This window comes from Choloepus didactylus, chromosome 2, assembly GCF_015220235.1.
Source record: "Choloepus didactylus isolate mChoDid1 chromosome 2, mChoDid1.pri, whole genome shotgun sequence".
NCBI classification, from domain to species: Eukaryota; Metazoa; Chordata; class Mammalia; order Pilosa; family Megalonychidae; genus Choloepus; species Choloepus didactylus.
This window is the reverse complement of record NC_051308.1, coordinates 218,381,762-218,390,847: the sequence shown is the minus strand read 5'-3', so window position 1 is coordinate 218,390,847 and position 9,086 is coordinate 218,381,762. Positions and strand designations below refer to the sequence as shown.

At 46.5% G+C, this 9,086-nt stretch overlaps 1 pseudogene; it reads right to left on the bottom strand.

Annotated features, from left to right (window-relative positions):
* Positions 1–2,094: 2,094 nt before the first annotated feature.
* Positions 2,095–3,552, bottom strand: LOC119514357 (annotated as a pseudogene).
* Positions 3,553–9,086: the final 5,534 nt, after the last annotated feature.

Here is a 9,086-nt window from a genome sequence, read left to right as displayed (position 1 = left end):
AGGCCACCACCCCGGTGCTTGTACAGGGTGGCGCTGATAGCCTGGCCGGTCACCCCTAGTCTTGAAGATGTTGGAGCCTTCACCCCAGTGCACTTGCAAACGGTGGGTCTGCCGCTCCCCCAGGCCTGGAGGAGAGAACATCATTCTATAGTTGACTCTCACTGAAATCTAATGGGCTACGACCGGCAGGGTTTCCGCATTAAGACCCACAACCCCTGTTTTTCTTCCAATTTCTCCCCATGGGAATGGGAGTGTTTAGACTATGAATGTCCCTCATTGTGTATTGGAAGCAGATAACTTGTTCTCTAAGTATCACAGTCCACAGCTGGAGGGGAATTGTGTTCCAGAACAGGTCACACCTTTAACCAAGTTTGATGAGACTTTGAACTTAATAGTTAGTGAAATGATTTAAGGCTTTGGGGATATTGTCAGGGAAGGAATGTATTTTGCATATGGAAAGAACATGTCTTTTTTGGGGTCCTGTGCTGGTTTGAAGCCGTATGTACCCCCAGAAAAGTATGTTCTTAAAGTTAATCTATTCTTGTGGGTATGGGCCCGTTGTAAGCAGGATATTTTTTTTCCCTCTTATTCCTCTTTCATTCCCTTTTGATAACATGTTGTTCTCTACACCTGGTAAGAAAATGCTATTACAGTTTTATTTTATATTTCAAAATTAACTATTTCATATGTTCGATAAATAAAATATACATGGTGTATTTGGACCCAAAGCTAAACACAGGGGCTTTAAACACAGGCAAAAATCCTGTAATAAAATAATTTTAAATCAGCTTCCTATTTTTATAACATACTACAGAGAAACTAAATTCATAGAAAGTACATAGGAAAATATAATAATGATTTCAGTGTTCTCTTTTCAAATATATGCTCTGAAGCATATATTGGTTATATGCTTATATGTTATAAGTTAGCTGTTCACAACACTTTAAAAAACATATACAATGCAGCAAATAGATTTTTATTAATTATAGCATTTTCCTTTAGTTCATAGGTTATTCACTGTGATTCATAGAATATCCATGGAGGTTCATTACTTAAGGAACTCTTCAGGTTAGAATCACAACCAAATTTTAAACATTTGGTCAAAGGAGCATGAAAATGCAAGATCCTGGCACAATGAGTAGCTATTAAAAACAAACAAACCCACAAAGTAGTACACTTCAGATAAAGACAAGTTTAATGTGGCTCCACAGCATCCTTCTAGGTAAGTGGTACCTTACTTAATCTTATTAAGGAAAAGTCTTTACTACTGGGGACATGTGTCTCTGGAGTTGATTTAGAATAGGGTGTGGTTTCTTGCAAGTTTCCTTTCCAGTTAGTTTGCAGTTTCCTTCCCTTCTTTGCCAGCTTGGATGTATTATGTCCCCCAAAACATCATGTCTTTTGAAGCAATCATGTGGGGACAGGCTTATTAGTGTTGAATAGGTTGGAATCCTTTGATTGAGTGTTTCCTTGGAGATGTGACTCAATCAACTGTGGGCGAGACCTTTGATTAGATAATTTCTATGGAGATGTTACCTGAATGGGTAGGTCTTTATTGAATCACTGGAGTCCTATAAAAGTGTTCACAGACAGAAGAAGGTGCTACAGCCAAGAGAGACATTTTGACATTTTGAAGATGGCCATTGAAAGTAGACTTTTGCTGATACTTTGCTCTGAAGAAGCTAAGAGAGGACAAAACACCTCAAGAGCAACATTTTGAAGAGCTCACAGGAGCTGAGATAGGAGCTGGAACACAACCCAGGATCAGCAAATGCCAGTCACGTGCCTTCCCAGCTAACAGAGGTTTTTCAGATGCCATTGGCCTTCCTTTGGTGAAGGTATACTCGTGCTGACACCTTAGCTTGGACACTTTTATGGCCTTAAGACTGTAACTGTGTAACCAAATAAACCCCCTTGATAAAAGCCAATCCATTTCTGCTATTTTGCATAATGGCAGCATTAGCAAACTGGAACACCTTCTTTAACTTCTGTTCAAAGCCTTGATTCAACAGCTAACCTGGGAGAGTTAGTGCAACTCTTCTGAGTTTCACATGTTTCTTTTCCTTCATTGGCTGCATATCCATTGACAGATTTTTATTGGGGGAGAGACTGACTACTGGTCGGAGAAACTGTCTTTTCTAACTGCAGGTTGTTGTTTTCTAAATTATTGGGACATGATTGTGCCTCCTCTTTCTGAAGCGGCAATCTATCAACGTCTTCCCCGACATCACTGTTGTCACATACATCTTTAGGGGTGGTACCTCACGCATCTTTTTGAGTACAGGCACTTCACTCTTCTCTTCAGGTCCATACTTCAGCTTTAATGCATCTAATTTAGCTCTCAGTTTCATATTTTCACTTTGGGAAAGCTGGAGGCATCTTTCATTTGCAAAAAGCTTTCACTCAATATCCAGAGCCCCTCTGGCTCTCAAATCATGCTTTCATTTGCTAAATAGGCAGTTTGCCTCTAGTGCTTTCTTTCTCTTTGTTTAAATTATCAAGTTTATCTGAAGTAAATCCATACAATAAGTGTTACCTTCTAGAATGCCAGAATTGGGGGAAGGTTTATATTTCATACTTCCATATAAACTCTTAAATTTCTCCAGACTCCTAATTCCACCCAAAAAATGCTTTATTTCACCATTTTTCTGCTCCAGCATGGCAAGCAACATTTCCTGCTGCTCAAATTCAGACTGAGACCTTTTTGTCTATAGCAATGTGGCAATTGCTAACTTCATTTTTTGCATCTGTTCTCTATTAAATGTATTTTGCTTCTTTAGTGACTGATTCTTGACTTTCATATTGATAAGCTGATGTTCTTTACTACTGGGGTCCAAGACCTGCTGGAGCACTAGGTCCAACTACACACGAAGATCTTGATTTGCTTCACAAGCTTTCTCTAAGGCATTATAGTAAGAAATTGATTCCTTCTCTTGCACTTCTTTTTCTTAAGTTCATCTACCTGGTGCAGTAAATTAGAACTAAGAAGTTCTAGTTGTTCCTGTCTGTACTGTAGTTCATCCACTTCTTTTTCATTTCAGGCTGCTCAATTTGAAGAGCCAGCCTCTCTGAAGATGTGGTTTGGTGTACACGTTCAGACGTTATCTGCATTCCCTCTGATTTACGAGGAGTTCCTTCTGATGCTCTACTTCGTGCTTCAGCTGCTTTTCAGTAAGCCTCGCTTCATCTAATTCAGCTTTCTGTTTTTCTAACTTATTTTTTGGATCATTTACTTCATGTCCCTGGCTTTCTGCTCAGTTCCTCTAATTTCTCCAGGAGTACTTTTTTGTTGTCGTTTACTAGCTTTACATTCAGGACTCAAACTCTCTAACATTCGACTCTTGAGCTCAACTTCTCTCTGAAGAGTGTAGTATATTTTTTCTTGTTCGTAATTCTGAGTCGTGGGCATAATTTCATTGCCACATTTATCCAATTGATTCTGCAATTCACTTTGACTTTCCACTAGTTGTAAATCGTACTGCACAACTTTAGTCATTCTTCTTCAACCCCTTTGATCTTGCATCAAAGATCTGTGATTGCATCTGCCTCCATGTTCTCTTCCTGTTTTTAGCCTGCAGTAGCGCCAGGTCTTTCTGAATCAAGTAGGATCTTTTGGTGAGTAGGATCTTAACCCACCTCATTCAGGGTGGGTCTTAATGCTCTTACTGGAGACCTTCATAAGAGAATGAAATTCAGGCAAAGAGAGAGAAATCCATGGAAACAAGAAGCTGAAAGCAATAAAACCCAGATGAAAAGGGAGAAACCAGCAGATGCTGCCATGTGCCTTGCCATGAGGCAGAGGAGCCAAGGATTGCCAGCAGACAGTGTTCAGGAAGAAAGCATTGTCTTGATGATGTCTTGGTTTGGACATTTTCGTGGCCTCAAAAATGTAAGCTTGTAAGCTAATGAGTTCCTGTTGTTAAAAGCCAACCCATTTCCTGGTATATTGCTTTCGGCAGCCTAGCAAACTAAAACACCAATGAACAGTTACTCTTTTGGTTTTGTATCTAACAAACCATTGCCTAACCCAAGGTCATGAAGATTTACTCCTATGTTTTCTTCTAAGAGTTTTATAATTTTAGCTCTTTACTTAGGCTTCTGTTCCATTTTGAATTATTGTTGTGTACAGTGTGAGTTAGGGGTCCATCTCCATTCTTTTGTCTGTGGATATCAAGTTGTCCCAGTATTAAATGGGTATTTTATAAGGGTTTGCTCAATGTTTATTCAGAGACAAGTTTTGTGGAGGAAGGATAGAAGTACAGCCCTGTTGGTGACAGCACGCATCTCCTCTTTTCCTGTCTTCAGCAATTCACCTCTGCCCAAACTTGCAGACTGTCTTCAGCCAAGCAGAAGCCTTGCGGTTTACCAGACCCACCCTCTTCTGAAGCCAGGTTGGCCATGAGGAGTTATTACTTGAGCATCACCTCACTCCAAGTGGTTTATCAGAGTTTTATTTCCCACTACATATTAAAGTTTGGTAAATTCCGTTTACTTCTCCTTTCATTTCCTTTGTGTTTTGGTGCCATGGCAGCTATCTGGCCCATCCCCAAACCTAATTCTGGCCAAATGATTCCTGCAAGGAACAGGAGGCATGATTTGAGCATCTTCTGGGATGGTAGAAGTGTTCCTGGCAAAGAGGATGCATGTGAGAAGGACAACAATCCACCAAAGCCTGGGAGAGAGTGGAAAGGGATAACTGTGGTCGTGCTGATAGCTGCCTAGACTGGAAAATGGACAAGGAGCATCTTCCAGGACTGTGGATGGGGTAGGAAAAGGGATGCAGGTAAGGAACAGAATGCTTTCCAGTCTCCAAGATTGGGAGTTTGGCTTGGTCCAGTTCAGGTTTGGGTTTGAGGTCATCTTATTAGAAGGCTCCTTTGGGTTCTGGAAGTTCCACTCTGCCCCTCAGTTTTCATATCTATAAGATCAGGGGCATACTTGACAGGTGTTTGCATTGGCTTAGGAGCCCAGGAGATTCCTTTCCCCTTGGTCTTCTTCTACCCACTACACTCTGCTCCTCTGATGGCTTGTTCTACCCCTGAGCCTTTGCTAGCTGCACCAATGCCTGGAAGGGTCCTCCCTCTCGGCCTTCTCAGCCTTGAGGGCTCAGCTAAATGTCTCCTCCTCAAACAAGCCTTCTCTGACCACCTGTGCTCTCCCTGGGGTTATTTGCCTCAGATTCATTCCCCTTCTCTCCCCTAATCTGATTCATCTTGCAGGGGGTTGGCTTCCAGCAGAGGTCAGCTGCTGGGAGGCATGGCAGGCACCTGGAGGCCAGGGAGAAGCCAGGGTGTGTCTTCCCCTCTTCTCTGTGTCAGGTGGCTTCTCAGCTAGTGGTCATGTCTCTATGGCTCCAGTTTCCTGGTTCAGGGACCATGACTTTTCCCTTTGACCCTCCAGCCTTGGCATGGCAATAACTTCCTGCTAAGCTCTGGGTGCTGCAGGGTTTCCTGTTTGGCCTTCACTTCCTCCATCTCCCATGTGACTAATTCTTGCATTAAATTGTCTCTGCTATATACAGTTGAAATGGTTTTATTTTCCTGATTAGACTCTGATACCCCTCCCAAGCTAAACTGGATCACCAAATGCCTTGCTAAAATCAAGGTACACAGCAACTCCTTCCTTAAGCTGCCCCAGGGGTAGAAGTATTGAGGGCCCAAGTTCTGTATCCCTGAGATCCTTAGTACCTGCCCACCCCCACCCCCTGCCCTGGGCTGGGCAGCTGCCAGGGAGCCTCAGGGCAGGCCCAGAGAAGCAGCAGGCTGCCTGCTAATGTTCCTTCCCCAGAACATCAAGAAGGAGAGGCCCCAGGTGACTGCACAAAGGTGGAGCCAGCTTGAAGGAGGAGGTGCTGCCCTGGGTTGGGGGAGGCAGACAGGAGGGTCTGATGGGTGACAGCAAACCTGGGGCAGTCTGCATGGAGGATTAGAGAGACCAGGAGAAGAGGGGCCCAGGCAGGGGTGGGATCCCATTTGGAGAGACTTTCAGATGAAGGAACCCCACAGATGAGGGCAAAAATCTGCACACAGGCAGAGGCCAGCCCATGCTCTAGGACAGCAGGATCTGGAGTGTGCAGAGCGGGGTGGAGAGCAGGCTCATCACCAACTTCCTGGGTGCCCTGGGCAGCCCTCTCCTCCCTGGCCTCCCAGCTTTCCTACCTGAGCCATGGGAGGGGAGGATGGAAGGGAGCCCTGGTTCCCTCTGGTTCTGAGGGCCCCTGACTCTCATTTAGTAACGGGAGCCCAAGCTTCGCCCACAGGCCCATCATCATGCACAGACCTGGGGGAGATGAGTGGAGCCCCCAGTTTGACTGGAGCTGCTAGAAAAACGTGATCTTAGTAGTTGTTGGAATTCCATCATGTACTCTCTTCCCAAGGTCCTGGATCCTGCTTGGGCATGAGGGCAGGGGGAGAGGCTTCTGGTCCCTCCTTCGTGTGCACACAGGTGGCCACTGGGACGTCGGCCTTCTGGCTTGCCTGTCACCCTGGGCCACTCTGCTGTCTCTATCTCAGTTTCCATCCTTCCCCAGGATAACCAGTCCCACCTGGCCTCCCTGGGTCCACAGACTGATTCATTTTCTCCCTTCCTCTTCCCTCAACTTCTGGGGCATCTAGGGAAATAAACCCAAACTCTCCATATTTTCCAGGCCAGTCTGTTTCTGTCCTTCAATCCTTTTCTCCTAAGGGCTTAGGGTTTTGTTTGGTGGTTTGTTTGTTTTAAACAAAACAGGGTGTGTTGTTGGGGGTGGCAGTGTGCGTTATTTTTGCCCTTTGGGACATTGAAGAAAACACCTTTGTGTCTGCTGGGTTGGGGGTGGGGGTTGCTTTTCCAGCTGAGCAACGTTGGGCAAATTGCTGCGCTCCTCTGAGGTGCAGCTCTGAGCATGTGTTCTCAGCTTGTGCTTAGCATAGCATTGCCCAAGCAGTTGGTGCTGGAGAATCATGCATCAGTGCAGGGATGACATCTGTTCTGGACCTTTCTGCAGGGTTAACTCTTTACTCCTTGTTACCAGGGACAAAGAGCTTGGCCTCCAGGGTCGGGGTGCTCTAGCTTCCTTTCTTGACCCTGCTACTTACTGGCTCTGTTCTTAGGCCCCCCACCTCACCTCCCATGTCCTCAGTTTTTCCATCTGTAAAATGGGAATCACAGTAGACCCAGGACCAACTTCACGGATGTGTGACCAGTCAGTGCAGGCACACAAAGCCCGCTGCTCAGAAGGGCCTTATGTTTTGAGTGTAGTGCCCTGTGGTCATCATCTTAAAATTCTTAATTTAAACTTCGAATGTATGTTTTGTAAGTGAAGTCCAATGGGACAATGGAGCATGCACTGGGGACCTGGGTGTGGGTGCAGGGAGGGTTGGGGTCAGGTGTGGTCCCCGTGAGTTCTCAGGGCAGGGAAAAGTGGCAGCATCCCACCCTGGGCTGGCGGTGCCATGGCTGGTTTGGCAGGTGACTAGGCAGGAGCTTCTCACCTGCCCCACCACCTGGCCCTGGGGCTGCGATGCCTTAGGGGTCACCCGTCTACTGGAGGTTGGGGCTGTAGGCCCATGGAAAGGGCAGGTTGATTTTCCCATCCCCATCTGGGTCTCCAAATTTTCATTTTGCCCTGTGCCCCAGAAATTATGTAGATGGTCCTGAGTTGCAAGTACTTCATTGGGTTGCTGTGAAGACTGAGTTATCCCCTAAAGTCCACTTAGTAATGTTGGCTATTATTGTTATCATAATCATAGTTACTCTTATATACTGGACACTGACAGCTTTTAAAAGGCATTATCTCACGTAAACCTCACAGTCACCCTGGGAGGAGTGTGGATCTTATGATCCCATTTTGCAGATGATGAAACTGAGGCTCACAGAGGTGAAAACTTCTCCCAGGGCCCTCCTTCTAGCACACAGGAAGCTACAATTCAGTTCTACCTGTCTCAGTCGGGGGTGGGATGGGTGGGGGTCTCCACAGAAGCTATGGGCTTCCCCATCGTGCTTGGTCTCATAAAGCAAAGGGTTCGTCCAGCTCCTTCCCCCACTTGCCGCACCATTTTACAGATGGAACAAAGGAGGCCCCCAAAGGTTAAGGGAGTTTCCCACGTCCAACAGTGAGTCAGTCCCTCCTTCCAATACGGGCTCTTCTGCTGCCCCTTCCTGGACTTTTACACCTCCAGGTCTGCGGGAAGGGAGCGGCCACTGATGAGAGGAGGAAGAGCTGGAGGCCCCCAGCTCAGAGCAGCTCCAGCTCCTCCTCTGTGCCTCCCCTCCCCTCTCCCTGCCCCAGCAGGACCACCGAGACCCCCATCGTGGGAGCCACTGGGCATGCTGGCCTTCCGCCACTGCACTGCTCCTTAGCTTTTAGGGTCGAATCCATGCCCAAGAGGGCAGTGACTTACTCAAGGTCTCGCTGCCCTGGTAGCTGACACCAGGGCAGAGCCCGCGCAGGCCCCGGCCTTGAGGGAAGAACCGAGCTGTGCATTTAGGGATCTACAGAGGTTGGAGTTGGTGCCAGCAGCTCTGTTGATTCTTTTGTTACATTTAAGCTTAAAAAGTCATCGTTCCCCTCCCCCCCAAAAAAAACCACATGATATCTCATCAAATCCATTCTTGTAAGATTTTCTGTGGCTTGTTTTAAAGCATATATTTAACTCTTTAAACTATTTTGAATTTATTTTGGTGAGAAGTGAGGGTCTGCAGAGAGTTTATTGGTCCTCTGCCCGTGGGTGAGGACAGGGAGGGCACCTTCCCCCCGAGTGCCAGTTTGGAGCAGCCTGGAGGCACGTGGGTGCCTGCTCACGTCTGCTCGGGGCCTGGGGTTGCCGGTGGTCGGAGCCAGGGGACTGAGTCCTAACGCCCCCAGCCGGAAGGCGGGGGTCCTGGTGCCACTTCTCACCCCCAGCCTCTGGCTTACCTGTCCTTGGTTAGCCGTGGCCTCTCTGAGCCTCCACACGCTGTTTGACCAGGGGCGAAGGGCTGGGACCTGGGGGAGGCCTATGAGGCACTGGCCTCTGATCCAAAATTCAAGATGCAAAAGAATTTAGTATTCAAGAAGAATAGCATTTTAAGGCAATTTTTTTTTGGAAATCAAAATTAACATAAAA